This window comes from Pinus tabuliformis, chromosome 4_2 (genome assembly GCF_031772625.1).
Source record: "Pinus tabuliformis cultivar Carrire ecotype Pingquan chromosome 4_2, CPIR1, whole genome shotgun sequence".
Taxonomy (NCBI): domain Eukaryota; kingdom Viridiplantae; phylum Streptophyta; class Pinopsida; order Pinales; family Pinaceae; genus Pinus; species Pinus tabuliformis.
Window position 1 is genome coordinate 676,584,343 of NC_142304.1, and position 20,292 is coordinate 676,604,634.

A 20,292-nucleotide genomic window follows, 5' to 3' on the forward strand; every position below is an offset into this window, starting at 1 on the left:
ACATGTTGAAGCAATCAACAAGGTCCTGAAGTGCATGCTGCAAAGGATGATTGGAGTTCACAAAAGGAGTTGGCACCTGATCCTGTACTCAGCCTTGTGGGCTTACCAAACATCGGTAAGGAATGGAACCGGGTTTACACCTTTCCAACTGGTGTATGGCCTAGAAGCAATCTTACCAGTCCAATGTGAAATCGCATCCCTTAAACTCACAATCGACCTTCTCCCTAGAACTTCAGAAGAGGAGGCGCGTTTCTTGGAACTAATCCAATTGGATGAAACCCGTCGTGATGCCGCTTTAGCTAATGAAGCCCATAAGAAACGAGTTAAGGTGTAGTTTGACAAGAATGTCAAACCCCGTGTCTTCTCAGAAGGTGACTTGGTCTTGCTTTATGACCAAGAATCCGATAAATTGGGAGCAGGTAAATTCAAGTCTTTATGGATGGGCCCCTATATTGTTAAGCGAGTGTTAGCAAAAGGAGCCACGAGTTAATGGATTATGACATGATTCCACTGGCACAACCTCGTAATGGGTTGTACCTTAAGCGTTAATATGCATGATTCAGTATGGTAACATATATTCTTTTGTTACATTTTTGTTTTCGCTAAAGTATTTGTTTTGGTCAAGTAAATCGGTTTTTTACATTTTTCGCAGATGTCGAACCTCTTGGAATCATTTGTTGGATATGCCGACGGAGCGAGTCGTAGTTCGTGGAACCTATCTTCTGCGGCCTGGGCCATTTTTGATCCAAGCGACGAGTTAGTAAGTTTCAGAGGGGTATGTATTGGTCGATCAACGAATAACATCGCTGAATATAGCGCGTTGATAGAAATTCTCTTTGATGCCATCACACATGGCATATTCCGATTGGTCATCAGGCTAGATTCACAGCTCGTCATACTACAGCTCAGGGGTATCTACTCCGTCCGAAATCCAGCTATCTATCACATGTTCCTAAGGGTCAAGATTTTGGAAAGGCAATTTGATTTTATTCAATATCAACATATTTCCAAAAGCTTAAATACATTAACTGACTCATTAGCAAATTATGTGCTAGATAGACATTTGCGACATTTATAAAAAGAAGCATCTCATCAATATTTGCATCAGGATCATGCAACTTAACCAAAATAAAACTCCGAAAATCAAATATATATATATATATATATATATATATATATATATATATATATATATATATATATATATATATATAATTGTTTATGGTTTACACATAATGTTCTGTAACCAAGACAAAATTGGTCAAATGACCCAAAACTCAAAATTCTAGGGGGAACCCTAGTCTAATGATGCTCGTGATAACAAGTCACAGCCTGTGCGATCATGCGTAAAAGCCTAGTCCATCGTCTTGGCACAGCAGTAGTATGTCGTTGTAACCTCAAAGGCAACTTGTCAGTCCTCACATCTGGAATACCGAGAGTGAGGCCCTCGACCTGATCCTGTAATGCTGAAAGAGTCTCGGCCACATCAAGGTCGCGAAGGATAGCCCCTCTAATAGCCTCTCCTATTGGGGTGGAAGCTGGCACTCTCAGGTGTACTACTGGCCGAACAGGACCAACATATGCATGAGTACATGAGTTCTTATTACTCTTGATAGAGTAAAACACGAAGAAATTATAAAAGAAAAACGATAAACAGGAATATGGTCAAAGAATTTACCAATAGCACCCCACTGTCCGCGAGCGAGCAATACCAAATTTGGGTCACCCCGAAAGTCCATACCAACATATGGATACTTGGAACAAACCATCTCCTGACGATCAAACCACCCAAAGAAGGTATTAGAAAAGGAAATCTGAGACTGACCATGTTGTTGGGAAAAGTATCCAATACGGAAGGACCCTATCCCACTCTAAGGGTGATAGTACCTCAGCAACAATCAAAGCAAAGCTATCTAAGATTTCTTCTTTATGAAAGTAAAATAGGGGAGAAAGAGATCCACTAACCGATGTCTTTCTCTAATGGTTGATCCAATCTTCTCTCCTTGCTGCTTGCTCCCAGCTCCTTGCTCTTTCACTGGCCCAGCTACACCAAGATCCTGCAAAATGGCAAGAGAGGGAAACTACAAGAAGCATACATTCATAATTGATTCAAGGATTAGAATAAATCAAATACACAAGTATAACAATACATCATTGAGACACATGCATATAGAAGAACCTCAAATGCTTTATTAATGGAAGAAGTAAAGTTCAGGAAGTGATACAACCATAAGAGGCCCAATCCAGCATCACCTTCCCAACAGAAAGAAATCTCCTCTTCACCTCCTTCAAAGCAAATCACCCAATAGTTCTAAACTCAAACCAACAGCAATTCTTTACATTCACAAGATTCCAGCCTCCCTAGACCTCATGAGAGAGATCTATATATAGGAGTTTTGGAGAAAGGATGAGTCAGCTTGAGGCTGGCATGAAGCTGACTAGTGTCCTCTCTCACTTCAGTTATTCTTCAGTTCTTGAGTCCACTTGGAGATCTAGAACCTCTTACTCATCACCAGTCGAATTCCCTGATCCAAGTGTCATTTTGGAAGCTTCCTGGGCATTGACACCTTGAGGAATGACTGTGCCACTTGTCCAAACTCACCCATCACAGGTAGCCTTCTTTGCAGTTGACATTCAATGCAGGTAGACAGTGGAGCAGTTTACATTCAGCACAGATGCTCAGTGGAGCAGTTGACATGATCCAGAATTGCCTTGTTTTTGAGTTTTTTCAGGTGGAGAACTTTTATTTAGTGCTGTGGTTTGCTGACCTTGTTCCTCTAGGGGTAGGAACAACATGTTTAGGGACTTTGGATCCCTTAGATTATGGACATTTCATGCTTCATGCTATAAGGCACAAAAATGTCTATAACAGTTGCCCCTTAAAGTACGAGGTCGTTTATCGGGTGAAATTCTTTATCAGGAGGATCCGAAGTTCATTCAATCGCTGAGAGGTGACCTGTAATAAGATACAATACAATACATTATTTTTCATACTGCTTTCATGATCTAGCTGAGGCGGGCATTCCCATGCTCAGCTTTATGGATGAAACTAGATCCGGGGTCTTCAAACTCGTTCGATCTTCACTCTAAGTACAAGTCGATCCATGTGATAATTGCGCTGAAGTCGAACATGGAAAGACATCGCTTGATTACCGGTCAATGATGTAAACCGTTAACAAGCGCAAGAGGAATCACCGATAATGATAATGACCCTCAAGGTACTGCAGTACAATTCACGTGGTGTGAATATAGGACTTGGCGTCGAACACCACGGAAAATCTTCTGGTCAAAGGTCATTGATGTATACCTGTCGCTGGAAGTGAGAAACTTGCCATTGAGGCATGCAAGCTTCAAAGTACTGAGGGGGTTGTTCCTAGATCAACTTCTTGGATAATGAGTTGAAGTCGACAAGAAGTGATCCGTCAAAGGAGGGCCTTAATGAATCCCACATCAGTGACACGGAACGGAGCTAATGATTTTAATGGAGGTGAAAACAATTTGTGAAATATGATTCAGGGTGGCGGTCATGAAAGGATGAAAGATGATGTATGGTAGTGGATGGGACACAGTTGACTCTTTCTGAACGACATCTCTTGAACATATAATGACACTGATGCGATGGATCGGTAGCATTACCCCAAATGTGGATGGTTTGGCGAGACCATGGTGATGAGACCGGTGAATGAAACAACCCAACCCGATGTGATACGGAAGAAAAGTGTCATGTTCAAGAGCGACTTTCTACCATTAAAGCTTTGAGGTTCTCCCAATTTTTCCCCAGTCATTTCTGACCAGTACCTCTTTATTTTTGTCAAGCTTGAGGAGGATAACATATGCTTGTTCTATAACCTACCCTTCGGGCAAGCCCATCGCTATGTTTTAACGAGTCTAGCGATAGGGAAACTCGTTCTCATCTAAAGACAAGTTTGTCGCTATTTAATCATTTCAACGAGTCTAACGACAAGGAAAACTCGGTCCTTTTCATTTTTAGAGAGTCTGAAAAGGTACATAAAGTTAACTCCAAAATTCCTTTTTCGTCATCTAATCCCTTAAGTCCGAAAAAGTATAAAACAATATAGAAGGGATGAGTTGTCGATAACTTTAACGAGCCGAATAAAACAAGCACTCGACCTTTTTGTGCAATAATCCCTCAGGTCCAAAAAGATTAAAATCTAGAGGAGGGATAGCTCTTCCGGTCCTTTTAACGAGCTGGAAGGCCAAAACTCGGCAAACTTTTCATATTTTACGAGTTACTTGAAAAGAGCTTAAAGAAGACTTGTCTTTTGAGGAACGAGTGATAAACAGGGATAGCAGCAGATTTTGGGTACAGGTTGGAATTTTCCAATCACGGCAGTGTTACAAGGATGGCTAGGTGAAATCACTCTTCACAGCTGTTCCTCAAAATGGGTAAACAATCATATGGAGGTGAACGATCGGCCAAATGAAAGTGGAGGTGGCAGGTGCAAAACACAACCAAGGCTTTTATGGCTGATAAATTTACGATCACAGTGGTTTTTTACCGGGATAGGTTCATTTTTTATTTAAAAATGAGCTTAAACTCTGGAGGAAACATTGCTCACTGCTTATATTTATTTTTTAACGAGCATGAAGACCGCGTTAAAACTGCTCGGATCTTGCGTTTATTTTTTAACGAGCATGAACTTTATGCTAAAACTGCTCGATAATACCAGTCATAAGATAAGAAATGTCCCCTGTGAGATCTCTATTTTTTAAGGAGTTTCATCTTCACTAAGCTTTACTCCATATCCTTTCTTTATGCAAGTTCGGAAACGGCTAATCCCAAAAACAGATAAATAACCACTCTTAGCTTGCACTCCAAAAGGTTTGCATGCCCCCAGGTATAAAATACAATTTCAAGGTTGCCCCTCCTCTCTCCCACCTCTGCTTTTCCTTGGGTGTTCACAGCTACTTGTCGTCTTGCTAGTCTAATGTTAACGATACTTGTCCTCTCGTTATTTTTAACGGGTCTATATGATACTTGTCTTCTCGTTAGCCCAAAATTTAACAGATTATTCGCAAGATCGCAAGAGAATAGCTACTTGCGACAAGAGAGCAGCTACTTGCGACAAGAGAAGAACACTACTCAAAGCCAAAACATTTGTGTTATTGAGGGAGGCTTACCTCTTTCTAGTTACCCAAAGATTGTCTCGTTAATCTTTCAAACAAAACACTTCCTCGGCAATGCCTAACGAAATAGACAAGGGTGAATGACTGGTGCCAAACACGTAACTTTGACAAAAGAATCCTATTCTAGAACAACCCCTCTTCCATCCACGGACGGGGTACGGACTAGTCATATTCTCTCGCGGAAATTCTACCTTATACCCAAAGTTTTCTCTGCCCAACGCAGACTAGGACGCATGCCCCCTGGGTTCTAGTCCCATCTTTCCGAATCACTCGCACTCATCGGGAAGGAGGACTAGGGGTGGAGACATTTCTTGATTGAATAGACCATTTAGGGTTGGTATGTGACTATTTTCGATGCGTGATCCCAGAAATGAAAGTTGGTCTACGAGCTTGACCATCCTTCCTTCGTGTGGAAAACACATTACTCTAAAGAGTGAGGAGACTATTGCTCCCATGCAATATATATAGTCTTGTCCAAGGAGTAGGTTATAATCCAAGGGTCCTTGAACGACCATCACATTCATTTTAACGGTCTTCCCTTTCAATGTAACAGGCACATTGGGGAGGATCCCTAATGGTCGACTGGTTCCTTTATCGAAACCCGAGAGATTTCTTATCTCAGGCAAAAGCGCCGGGGAACCCAGTGCTTTCCAAGCAATAGAGGAAAGGATACTCACAGATGCCCCTTCATCAATGATAGTGCCAGCCATTACCTTTCTGTATATTTGGACTATGATTCTGAATGGTATACTGGTTGGCAACCGGGGTCTGCCTAGTTGGTTCCAATCAAAGGATACAACCAGGTTGCTTGGTGGTGGGACCGAATATACGGCCGGATATGACCCTGACGATGTTCCTTCCTGCGATAAAGGAATGGGTGCATTGCCCTGATGCTCATCAGAGTCTGTGTTGATGAAAAGAATCTGGATGGTGTCATCCTTATTCTCTTCAGTGAGGGTGTCATTTGAAGATGAGTCTTCAGTGACGGTGTCATTTGAAGATGAAACTTCTGAGGGGAGAACATGGTCAACTGCCGTTTCGACCTTTGGACTTTCGTCTGGTCTGGATTCAGTAGGTTCATTTTCAATGACTGATGCTTCAGCCGACCACTTGAGCGGGCCAACTGTATTCTCAACCAACGAAGGACTTGGCACGAGTTTTTTGTATCCAGGAGGAAGTCTCAACGGTGAAACCGGACGATCTTCCAAAACTCTCTTCGCTTCGTCTAAGAAGGGACAATGATGGATGGCATGATCGCCTTCACACAGTCTGTAGGGGGATCTTTCTCCCCCTCTTTGTCTTGAACCTTCACTTTCGCTAGTTGACGGTAAGCATTCAACATGGCTATCAGAGGTTGATGCTCCCGAACTGTGCAAATGAGGGGACCAGTCCCTTAGTATCCGGGGAATACAGGGACAATCTCTATGGAAGTGGTCTCCTCTACATATGACACATGGCGATTCAGGCCCGGTTTGTGCTGTGTGTGGATTTTTGTCAGATGTCTTTTGCTTGCCCCCAGTCGCCTTAGGCTCCTTCTTCTTCTTCTCTCTCTGCTTCTTCTCCTTCTTCTCCATGGGAGCTTGGCTTTTGCCGGCTCTACCTTGCGAAGATGAAGGATTGGAGGAAGAGTTATAGGAAGTAGAACGCTGGTGGGCAGGCCTAGACTAATCTAACTGTTGACTCGACTGTTCAGGAACCATGGTGTTCTGAACTACATTGGTTGAGAATAGCCAAATTGGCAGGCCAATTGTCAGTCCTGGAAGCGACAATGTGGCCATGTGGGGTGCACCAACTTCTCCCCAAGAGGAGAAAGGACTAGGATTTCCATCATGTGGAATTCCTTGGTTGGTGCGTTCCATGTTCTCGACCTATAGATCAACGTAGGAATAGGAGGTGATTATGTTCCGTTTAAAATAAATTTTATAACGACGCTTTAGAGACAACTTGCTTTTTCACTTTTTAAGAGTCGAGAAAAAGCTAAAGATGACTCTAGTCTCCTTCGATGTTTTAACGAGCCCGAAGTGACAAATGCTCGGATGGACTTTTTCAGTTATAGAGTTTGAAAAAGGCCAAAAGAAACTGCTCTGGAGATCTAGGCAGAGGGTGTGCCAAACCTTTCGCAAAACCACAGAATACGTTTTACGGTATGGGTGGTCGATCTTTGTGAATGCTGTGTTCACTGCATTGCGATCAATAGGGCGGCCGACACGGCTTCCTATGGATAAAGGCTTTGTTCCTATAGGGGTCTCCCAATATATACGCGACGGTACGTAGGAGCACAAGTCTGTATTGATACTTATCGCTTCACCGTGGAGGAATCACCCAACCACTCAACGCTAAGATATCACGTTTAACGACGCCGGAACACGTCTCTAGCTTAGACCTCTATGTGTTTGCGTTATGTTTCAAAGCATTGTTATGTAAATTCAATTCATTTTAGGTTGATCGTGTTTAGCAGTTTGCCTTTATGGATCACCACGAGATGTATGGTACAACTCCTAAATGCAGTCTAAAGATGAGAAGCAAGCTTTTTCAATCTTTTCAACTTATGAAAATCTTAACTACTGAGGGAAAAGAAAGACATCATCTTTTCACACAGATCATAGAGCACACACTAATGCACTTTTTCCTAAATCAACATGCAAGATGTCAAAATGCACATGCATAATGCAGGTATTTCTTTTCTCTTTCTTAATGTTGATGTACTACAAAAAGAAAGTTGTTGTATAACTTTGAATTCAATTTCAAGTGAAAGCAAACAAGCTTTTGTCCAAAATCAAAAGACACCTTAAGATTTACTTGTTTCAACACTAGAAATACATAAATTCAAACCATATGACGAAAGCAAAAGCTCAATCAGCTATGAACAGCAAACAAACTAACTCTTAAGATCAGAACGACACTTATCACAGGTCTAGATCTAAGAGGCCACAGCAAGACTAGTTCACTTTCGTTATGGGAAACTGCAAATGATGTAAGAAATACACAAAGAACAAATACAGTTTCTTTATACAACCGAGGTGGAATAGTGGCAAAGAAAGGTGGTTTCAGATAGGTACATTGACTGATAACAGGCTGCAAAAACAGGGCAACAGAAAGTAGAGAACCCCAGTTTCACAAGGCCACACTGGTTCAGCGTAGGTAGAACACTGTCAGTTTGACATTCAGCGCAGGTAGCCCCTTCGGGACCTGCAATGAAATGCAGACTGCCTTCACAGTACCTGCAATGAAGAGAGAAACTTTCGTTTTTCTCAGGTTCTGGGTCACAGATTGCTAAAAAATCAACAGTTTTTGGCCAAATCAAAGCTAGCAATCAAGTACACACTAAAGGATGAAAAGGAGGATGAAAAGCTATCACTAAGAGCTATTCAGAGTCCTTGTGGATCAGCTCTTCAAATCATAAACATGCCCAGAAACTGAGCTAGAGTAGTTGCCCTCTACTTTGCATTTGAAAGATCCAAATGCAGTTCGATTCGGTACTCCCTGTGTTTAGGAAATGAATAGCAAAAACACAAACAAACAACAAGATACGATCCCCAGTGAAGTCGCCAATTTGTTGTTGGGAAAATTATCCAATACGAAATGACCCTATCCCACTCTAAGGGTGATAGTACCTCAGCAACAATCAAAGCAAAGCTATCTAATATTTCTTCTTTATGAAAGTAAAATAGGGGAGAAAGAGATCCACTAACCGATGTCTTTTGCTAATGGTTGATCCAATCTTCTCTCCTTGCTGCTTGCTCCCAGCTCCTTGCTCTTTCACTGGCCCAGCTACACCAAGATCCTGCAAAATGGCAAGAGAGGGAAACTACAAGAAGCATACATTCATAATTGATTCAAGGATTAGAATAAATCAAATACACAAGTATAACAATACATCATTGAGACACATGCATATAGAAGAACCTCAAATGCTTTATTAATGGAAGAAGTAAAGTTCAGGAAGTGATACAACCATAAGAGGCCCAATCCAGCATCACCTTCACATCAGAAAGAAATCTCCTCTTCACCTCCTTCAAAGCAAATCACCCAATAGTTCTAAACTCAAACCAACATCAATTCTTTACATTCACAAGATTACAGCCTCCCTAGACCTCATGAGAGAGATCTATATATAGGAGTTTTGGAGAAAGGATGAGTCAGCTTGAGGCTGGCATGAAGCTAACTAGTGTCCTCTCTCACTTCAGTTCTTGAGTCCACTTGGAGGTTCTTGCTTCCACTTGGAGATCTAGAACCTCTTACTCATCACCAGTCGAATTCGCTGATCCAAGTGTCATTTTGGAAGCTTCCTGGGCATTGACACCTTGAGGAGTGACTCTGCCACTTGTCCAAACTCGCCCAATGCAGGTAGCCTTCTTTGCAGTTGACATTCAACGCAGGTAGACAGTGGAGCAGTTGACATTCAGCGTAGATGCTCAGTGGAGCAGTTGACATGATCCAGAATTGCCTTGTTTTTGAGTGTTTTCAGGTGGATAACTTTTATTCAGTGCTGTGGTTTGCTGACCTTGTTCCTCTATGGGTAGGAAAAACATGTTTAGGGACTTTGGATCGCTTAGATTATGGACATTTCATGCTTCATGCTGTAAGGCACAAAAATGTCTATAACAGACCAGCATGCCTAGACATATGGTTGACCCATCTCTGCATACGTGGTTCATTCGATGGAGGTAAGCCGAGTGCAATATACTACGGCTGCATCAGTGGTATCTTTTCCAAGGTGAAGGCGGTCAAGATAGAAACATATCCAAAGTTCTTCAGTCTCCTGCTCTTCACCTTGGTCAATTGTTCTTTCATCACAAGGAGTACTACGTCACACCAGTTGAACACCTTCGGTTGGAGGCATTCCAAGGCGTACTACATATAAGATCGGTTGGCCACATGAAGAGACGCACCACCAGCCATCCTACCAAAAGTGAATAGAATTCTCCTCAAAGACCTGTCAGTGACATCTCGGATGATGATCTTGCCATCTTCACTCAGCTGAGATCCCTCTCTGCAATACCTGGGAACATAATCTCTCATAGATTCACCTTCACGGGCCAAACCTGATAAAGAGATGGGGGAACCCCGCCTCGATAAGCTGGTCAAAAAATAGATGTCCACTACAGTCAAGGGGATGGATTTGCCCCTAATCTGGAACACCTAGCTGGTAGGATCCCAAGCATCGAGAAAATACTGCAGCAAGTTGATTTGTTGTCTCATTCAACAGGCCACAGTTCCGCAGTGCGTTTACTGTAACCGGATCATGTAAAGCAAGCATGTCATCTTCTTCATGCTCACGTTCTCGCCATGTAATGGTCATCTTGCTCCAATGAATCTCTGAAAACAAACAAGAGAAGAGTTAGATCTTGATTTGGTGAGAAAAAAACAAAAGGTTCCATTGAAAACTGTGCATAAATTTCCTTCCTTGCGCTCATCGCACCTACAGTAGTGTTCTGGGTGCATTGCATGTCAATTGGCCAGTAGATAGGCTAACATCCAATGCACCTTTCGATATATAAAGGGTGCAATGGAGCCAGGGTGAGTTTCTCAAACCCCAGAGGCTCAGAAAAACCAGAAATCATGCTCATAATGCAAAATGGAAAGGATGAAATGAAAGAGCTCAAGTTTAGCTCCTACCTAGTCCAGACGGTGCCGAAAATCGTCCACAGAATCTCCCAAAATCAACTGATGAAAATGAAGGGGGAAAAGCACCTCCAAAGCTACAACAAGCCAAAGTTCAAATGAAATGGTAAAATGAGAGGTAAAATCACTTTTAAATTAATTTTATGCAATTCGAGTAAAATATTAGTGTCCTAACTCATTTTTCAAATGTATATCCTTCATTTCTAGCTAGTTTGATGAAGCAATTGAGCATGGAGTACAATCTTTGAAGGAACAAAGCTATTTATGGTAAAGTCAAGAAAAGACCGTTACTTCTAGCAGTTTTAACATGGACTTCATGCTCGTTAAAAAATAAACATAAGCAATGAGAAAATGTTTCCCCCAGCATTTAAGCTCAATAAAAAATGAACCAATTCCCGGTAAACAACCATCGTGAATGTAATACTTCAGCCTTTAAAGCCTTGGTCGTGTTCCCATCATCACCTCCACTCTGTATTGGCCGATCATTCACCTCCATTTGATTGTTTACCCCTTTTGAGGAACAGCTATGAAGAGTGATCCCGCTAGCCATCCTTGTAACACTACCGTGATTGGAAAATTCCAAACCTTACCTGGAATCAGCTGCTACCCAATTTTATCACTCGTTCCTCAAAGACGAGTCTCCTTTAAGCTCTTTTCAACTGACTCATAAAATATGAAATGATTTCTGAGCCATTGGCCTCTCCAGCTCGTTAAAGGGATCGGAAGTGCTATCCCTCCTTTAGATTTTAATCTTTTTGGACCTGAGGGATTATTACACAAAAAGATCAAGCGCTTGTTTTGTTCGGCTCGTTAAAAGTATCGAAAATTCATCCCTTCTGTATTGTTTTATACTTTTTCAGACTTAAGGGATTAGATGATGAAAAAGGATTTTTGGAGTTTTGTTTACGTCCTTTTTCAGACTCTCTAAAATTGAAAAGGGCCGAGTTATCTTTGTTGTTAAACTCGTTAAAATCTAATAGCGACAAACTTGTCCATAGCAGACAAGAATGAGTTTCACTATCGCTAGGCTTGGTAAAACATAGCGATGGGTTTGCCCGAAGGGAAAATTATAGAACAAGCATATGTTATTCTCCTCAAGCTTGACAAAAATAAAGAGGTACTAGTCAGCAATGACTAGGGAAAAATTGGGAAGAAAACTTGAAGAGACTTTGTTGGTAGCAAGTCGCTCTTGAACATGACACTTTCACTCCGCATCCAAGTCGGGTTGGGTTGTTTCATTCACCGGTCACATCACCATGGTCCCATAACACCATCCACATTTGGGGTTAATGCTACCAATCCATCACATCAGTGTCACCGATATGTTCAAGAGAAGTCACTTAGAGAATTCACCTGTCTCACCCGTCGCAATACATTTACGCTCCATTCTTTCATGACCGCCACCCTGAGCCTTATATCACCAGATTGTTTTCACCTCCATTAAAATCATTTGCTCCGTTTCGTGTCATTGATGTGGGATTCATTGAGGTCCTCCTATGACGAATCGCTTCTTGTCAACATCAGCTCATTATCCAAGAAGTCAATCTAGGAACACCCCTTTCAGTACTTTGAAGCTTGCATGCCTCAATGGCAAGTTACTCACTTCCGGTGACAAGTTTACATCAATGGCTTTCGATCGAAAGATTTTGCGTGGTGTTCGATGCCAAGTCCTTTATTCACACCACGTGAATTGTATTGCGGTACCTTGAGGGTCATTATCATTATCGGTGATTCCTCTCGTGCCTGTTAACAGCTTACATCATTGGCTGGTAATCAGGCGATGTCTTTCCATGTTCGACTCCAGAACATCTCTCACATGGATCAACTTGTACTTTGAGTGAAGATCGAACGCGATTGAAGACCCTGGATCTAGTTTCATCCATCCATGCTACGATATATATTCATGAAGATAAAGACGTCAAATGTACATCATTTCTGCACAGGTATTCATCCAATCTAGGGGATGATGGCTCTACCAGAATCATCAGTCTACACTCAGACGATTGTCTGTCCTATGCACATGAAAATGAATTTATAAAGCTGAGCATGGGAATGCCCACCTCAGCTAGATCATGAAAATATTATGAAGATAATGTATTGTATTGTATCTTATTACAGGTCTCCTCCTAGCTTGAAAGAACCTCAGATCCTGATGATAAAGCATTTCACCTGACATCAAAAAATATTAACGACCTCATGCTTTAGGGGGCAACTGTTATAGACATTTTTGGGCACTGCAACCCCAAGCATAAAATTTCCATAAACCAAGTGCTCCAAAGTCCCTAAAAGTGTTGTTCCAACCCCTAAAGGAACAAGGTCAACGGATTACAGCTTCTCCGAGAAGTTCTCCATGAAAAACTACTCAGAACTTGTCAAAACAGGATCATTTCACCTGCTCCATAGGCAAGGTGTGTTTCATCTCACCTAAGTACACTCTGTGGGTGCGTTGCATTTCAAAAATCCCTTCTATGGGGTGCGATGGGCGAGAAGAGACAAATGACAATGTCAATCCACGAGGTGGAGAGGCATGGAATCTTCCAGAAACTTCTCCTGCGACACTTGCCTCTCTAAATTCGACCAAGGATGAGTAAGAGATCATCAATCTCCAAGTGGAAGAAAGAACTATTAGAGGCAAGGCACTAATCAAATCACAAGCTGACTCATCTCCCTTACAGATATCTATATGGATCCCTCATCCCAGAGATCTGGAGGCTGGAATTTTGCATCTTGTAAGGAATTGTTGTTGGTCTCTTGAGGCAACATCATAGTGTTGGGTGATCTAAGCTTTGCATGAGGTGAAGAAGGGCTTACTTGCTGAGAGGATGATGCTGGGTTAGAACAACTGGTTCTAAATCTCTTGGCTCTTTCTTGATTATCAATAAAACTATTCAATTTTTCCTCCATACTCTTGTGTAATCTATGTTTTGTGCATTTGTATGGTCAATTTACATATGATCCTAGATTGTTTATGATAACAGATCCACGTTCTCGTATAGCGTTATGCTACTTTGATTATACAAGTACTCTGTAAAGTTGGGTATACAAGGAAACAAGTAGTAAAGGACTATCAGAAGAGAGAGGAATCGAGCAAGGAACGAAGTGCAAGATAGAGGTTGGTCTCCTTTATTCTTCTCTTATCTATCTTTCATCAAGGAAACAAAAGTAGTTTTACTTTGTTTGTTTCTAAGGTAGCTACCACACCTTAGTGGGATTAGCAGTTCTGCATAGACACTTTTCCCTGCAACAAGAGTGGGAAGAGAGCCAAGGGCATCTTTCCAATCTTTCCAAGACATTACATGCATGCACTAGTGAGCATATATTTTTTTATTTTATATAATTTGATAACTGTGATATCAAATTAAAACTAGCAAGCTAATTCATGAGTTAATCACATCATAACATTTTTCATATGCCAGCAACCTCATTACATCAATCCATTGGGTAATGTGTACCTTGGCTACTGGGATGAGAACCAAGGCATGTTTCCAATCATTCCAAGAGATTACATCCATGCAATAATGAGCAAGGCATTGTGGCAATGGAAACCATTCTAGTAATACCAATATTCAATATAAAGAACCTGTAAGGATACATATGAACTATTTCATAGGTAAATATATATGCATCACCATATGAAACAATTCTTAGAACCAAAATTGAAAGTAATTAATAAATTACAATTTCATTGAACAACAAATTAACTGGCCAAACCTTATTGAATTGGTGTGGATACTAATTAAACACATCAATTTTCAAACTTGATCCTTAAAATATATAAAACACAGTGACTTAAGCTACGAAGGGACCCCATGTACCGTGAGTAAGGAGAAACCTACATCCTCTCCAACATGTCCACACTACTCTTAAAAATCTTAGGGTTTGGGAGGCTAAGCTCCTCTCTAGGCTAGAAAAGTAATTAAAGAAAAGGAGACGGAACCCATTGACTCCCTAACAAGAAACCATTTTGGTCCAACATTTATAGTTAGGAGTCAATAATTATTAACCTAAATCTTGATGTTACTAACTAGGGAAAACTTATAGAAACCACGATGATCCATCATACAATTTTGTCCTCCACTCATCACTGCCAAATTGCTCCCCCCCCCCCATGTGTTTATTCTTAGGCCACTACATTTTTGATGCACTATTTTTTGTATTAAATACACACACACGACGGATTAGCTCAACCAATTATTAGAAATGTTATTGATTATTTGGCTATGCAAGAAATTCCCTAATTAACCTCCCCCTAGGTAAGGTTCACTAGTCTGTCAACAGGTTTACTATGGATGTCATCCGTAATTGTTGCAAAGAATCGTGGGGTTCCTCGTGAAATTTTCCTTGAAAGAAAGGAAAAAATAATATATCTATATATATCTATATCTATATCTATATATATATATATATATATATATATATATATATATGTGGAATCAACAGTCAGAAATTTCACTTTATAGCCAATGCATGATGATATACAACAGTAAATGACAACCTTCCCACACACTTCTTTGTCTCACATATACAGGGACAAAAACAAGGTAGTTGATGGCCTTTCAAAGAGGCATTGGGACTTGAGTGAAGTGTTTGGACCATTTCAGTCACTTAGAATGGACATACAAATGATTTCATTCATTAAACTTAGCTATAAAATACTCTATAGACATATATTTTGACTTCTACAATGGTTTATTTTTGTCTTTTAAAGCCATGAAAATTTAGTCTTCTACTGCTAATATAGCTCACAGGTTCTGTGATAGTCAACAAGTTTCAGAGCCTACTTTTGGAAGGTCTAATATATGTCCTTTTAATTCAAGAAACAACCTTTCCTTTTTTTAATTATCTCACTGATATGTAAGTCATGTATAAAAATTTGCCATGAGCTAAATGTTAGGACTCTCACCCAAAGTTAGGGATGTTATAGATTCATATATCTTGATCCCTTAGTAGTTAAGTACCCTAATTAGGGCCATTTTTTTAACCTAATTTACCATCCATGGATCATGGAAAAGTACTTCAATGGTTTTCTAAGAGGTGTTCTCCTAAGAAAAAAATACTCATGAGGTTTCTTTGGAAAAATGGTTGAACCCAGGTGGTTGTAAAAGATGAAGCATGCGGATAACTACAGTAGATAGAAGTACAATGCCAAATTCATTGGCTGAATATTATCAGAAAGAGAGGTTATCTCTAGTACTTGGTGAATAACCAACCTCATATTTGGTTTTTTATTTGTATAAATGTATTGAGCCAATTCAAGGAAAATTCACCCAACTACTACAAAGGATTTGCTCCACTATTTAGAGGGCACATTTAATTATCGGTTAAGGTATGTTGAAGATGGAAAATTGATGTTGGATAACTTTGTAGATTCAAAATAGCAAGGTGATGCTAGTTCTAGGAAGAGAACTTCAAGGTTTTGTTTCAACTTGGGGTCCCAAGTATGATATCCTAGATCAGTTGGAAGCAAGAAACAGAGGAATTCATGTGTTGGATGTGATGGTTTTAAGTATTATGACAATAAAAGCTACTTAGCTCTCTACAAATTCAGTACTTCATGATCACTCTGAGCATATTGACATTTGGTACCATTTTGTGGATGATAAGTTCAAGAATGGCGCAATGGTTCTTGAGTATGTTCCCTTGAATTTGCAATTTTTACACATTTTGACTAAGCCCTTATTGAAGGGGAATATTGAGATTTTGAGGGAGAGATTAGGCTTAGTGGAGAACACCTTTTCATAAACAGGTAGTGTTAGACATTTTTACCTTGTTTGCTCAGTAGTTAATTCTCCTTCCTAATAGCATAAGAATGACAGTATGTCCATACCTAGTAGTAGGAAATACTTACCGTTAGATGTGAGCAGAGCATTGATGGTTGATGGAGTTAGGCACAACAATAGTTTACTTTGGGACAAGTGTTGTTGTCTAAGTTACATGGTATAGTGAAAAAAGAATGCATACATCCGAAACAAGAACGTGTTGAAAACATTATATATATATCTATATATATCTATATCTATATATATATATATATATATATATATATATATATATATATATATATATATATATATATATATATATATATATATGAATTCCTGTTTCACTTTACCATGCAACTTAGACAACAACACTTGTGCCCAAAGTAAACTAGTGTATTAAAATTATTTAGAATAAAAATAAAGATTCATAAATAATTGAGAAAGTTCTAAGACCCAAGGCCCACAAAAACATGCTACATCAAATACCTACATACCATCAAAATCATCAATATCACACTTTAAGCATATTTCAATTACCTATATGGCAATTTATTTAAATTCTTAATATTGTTTAATTATATTCATATACTACAGTTAGTAGTATACCTTTGTGAGGAACTCATCTCTAACCAACTTAGACTTGTCTCAATGCTAGAAGTATGAGAGCTTTCCACCAGGTAACCTTAACAAGAATTACCTCCCAGAAGTATCTGATGAAATTCCTTCAATAACGACACTTGAGCTCTCATTACTAGAAATCACAACAACCAACCTCTCCACAACACCATTATCTCCAACAAACTAAAAGCGTAGATCAAAATAAGGTAGAAAAGTCAGGCTCAAATAAACTCTGTAGAAGAGTAAAATAGGAAGCAAATCCTCAGTACATGCGATTGAGCATATCAATTGTTTTACATCACAATTCAAATTCTCAAAAACAAAAGTTCTATGCATTGAGCCTCTTACAAACCATGAACACTAACAACATAATCAATAGCATCCTCTCTTTAACCATCACGATTTTCATATAACGCTAGATTTCCTGATTATACAAGTGTTTGTACCAAGTTGTTTCTCCTTAACATACTTTTCAGTTGCATGACAAGCAGTACATCTACCAATAAGCAAAATGAATAGGATGTGAATATATCAATGCATCAGGATCAAGATGGAAAACGTGAACTTGAAATCTCTAAACCAAATATCTAGTTGGCATGAATTTTCTCAGCCTCTATGGTGATCTTAGATGCCACATAGGCAAATAAATAAAAATGTATAAGAAAGTGAACATATGAAAGGGCATTGAAATTTTAGCTTTGTAAATTGATTTTATTTAGTTAACAAACAATTTTTTTCTTTTTAAATGCAATGATTTTATAACATGAAAGAAGTCCTAGAACAAAAGTAAAATCATATCCTATAAATAGTTATAAGACCATGAATAATGAAATTGTGGGATTTTTCAAAGAATATACAAGTTACAAACTTAGAGTATGACATAATGCCAACATATCATATATCCCATTTGTCTTGGAATGAACTCTAACAAGACGCAACATTTCATTATTGCCAATATGTGATACCATAAAAAATCTATTTACCTCTACTTAGTCAAGAACTTCATATTTCCAGGGTAAGTTCTATGTGGATTTAATTGTCATAGATATTAAGATAGATTCATTCCATTTAATAGACACGATGTGGATATGGAATGAGAACATATACTTCTATCCCTATAGAATTTCAATAAAGAATAATATACTAAGAACAATCACTATACCTTAAATAGAATCTCTTAGATCATTCACCTCTGTACAATTTTTTGGCAGCCAAACTTCAAAGTTGAAGCTCATATTATCAACCAGAACCTCATAACATACATAACATGGAAAGTGATGAATAATCATTCTAGAGAGGTTATAATTAATGTAGCATGCTAAGCCCTTAATATATATTCATTCAAAGATGGTTTATACTTCCCCACTTCTCTCGGGCCTGAGCCGGAAGAAATCCACTCATAGATGTTATCAAAGAAGTAGGATCAAGGATGGAATGAATTCTATGAAGCTATATAGAGATGTGTTTCACTATCTTCCTTCCTTTCCATCCTAGTAGACTCACGGTAGCCAACAAAATAGATGGAGTATCGCTATGGGAAGGCTAGAAAAAAAAAATTAAAGATAAAAATGAGTGCCTAAAATAAGACCTTTCAAGGCTTATTTTGATTTTAACAGGAAATTTATAAACATAACAACCATTTTACACACATGTACATGACTTCAAGTGATATATTTATAACTGCCTCTCTAAGCCGGTCACTAATGCAAATGAAAATTCATTACAATCTTGATTACAATGTCAATTGGAACAACTTCAATACAACATTAACGTTTGTAGACCCTTATAATAACCAAAATTGTGAGCAATAAATATGTTTTCTCAAGAGTAGATAATAAACAACTAGAATTTAATATTCACCTAAACTAATGAGATTAACCTAATATCTAATCATACAATATTACATAAAATTAGCATACTCAACACGTGAGATAAAAACAACATGCAAAGTTTAGGTAACAACTAAAAAAATTAGACCACCTTAACAATGACATTGCAAGAATACTAGGTGAAAAACAATGCTTCCTGAATTTGTTCCAGATAAGCATTATCAAACTAAAAATGAATCAAAACAAATCCCATAAGAATCAAGAAGCAAATCAGTAGGGGAAATTCCCTATGAAACTTCACTTTTGCTACAACTTTAATTCAACTACAAATAAGCCATGGTAAAAAATCATGATGAACTATTTTCGCAAAACAATTGTCTGACAATTTCATATGCTTCGATACTCACATGCCTCTCACTTTACTGTTAGTGATGCATATATGAGTCTATCGCTAAATAACATATGCTAGGTAAATAATTCAAAACTCAAGACAACTCCTAATCCACATTGCAATCTTTCAAAATGCTTCCAATGGTACATGGCTCAGGCGTTGTACTTGGGATAGGATGACTATAACAATACCAACTTCAGTTGCCTTAAGAGTCAGCACCTAGCTCAGTCTAAGTGAATTGAGTCTGTTAATACATAAGCGTGCCAACAAGATAGATAAGAAAATGAAACTTAGAAAAACAATTAAAATGAAAAGGACTGTGTTTCTCTGTGGCACATCACTACCTTAAAAATTGATGTACTTGACAATCTCGCATTTGAGGGAACCTTGGGACAACTTAGAAATGTTATAATTTTCTCGAGGACGTCACTTGGAGATCGATATTTTTAGCCCACACTCTAAATCGAGAACATTGAGCCCACACCCAAACCAATCGCATGAATTAAATGTTGTTAATTTCACAAGCACATTTATGTTTTGGGGATTAAAGGGTGAAATTCAAATCCATATTAAAGGTTTAAAAAGACAAAAAAAGTTAATAAACATATGGATGAAAATAGCTGCCATGCAATGAATGATGTAACATTCACAAGGGAATTTGTCATTCATGGATTCGAGGCTAAAATGTCAATCCATGTTAAGAGATTTAAAAGCATAAACCAGATAAACATATTGGAAGAAAGCAAATAGAATGAGGTAATTTTTGTTAAAATCACAATTGTATTAATGATTTAGGGATTCAAGGTTGAAATTCAAAAAAATATTAAGGGATTAGAAACCCAAATGTGAATAAACATACTGAAAGAAAAAAATGGCCTACAAGAAATTATGTTAAATTTACAAGTGCATTCATCCTTCA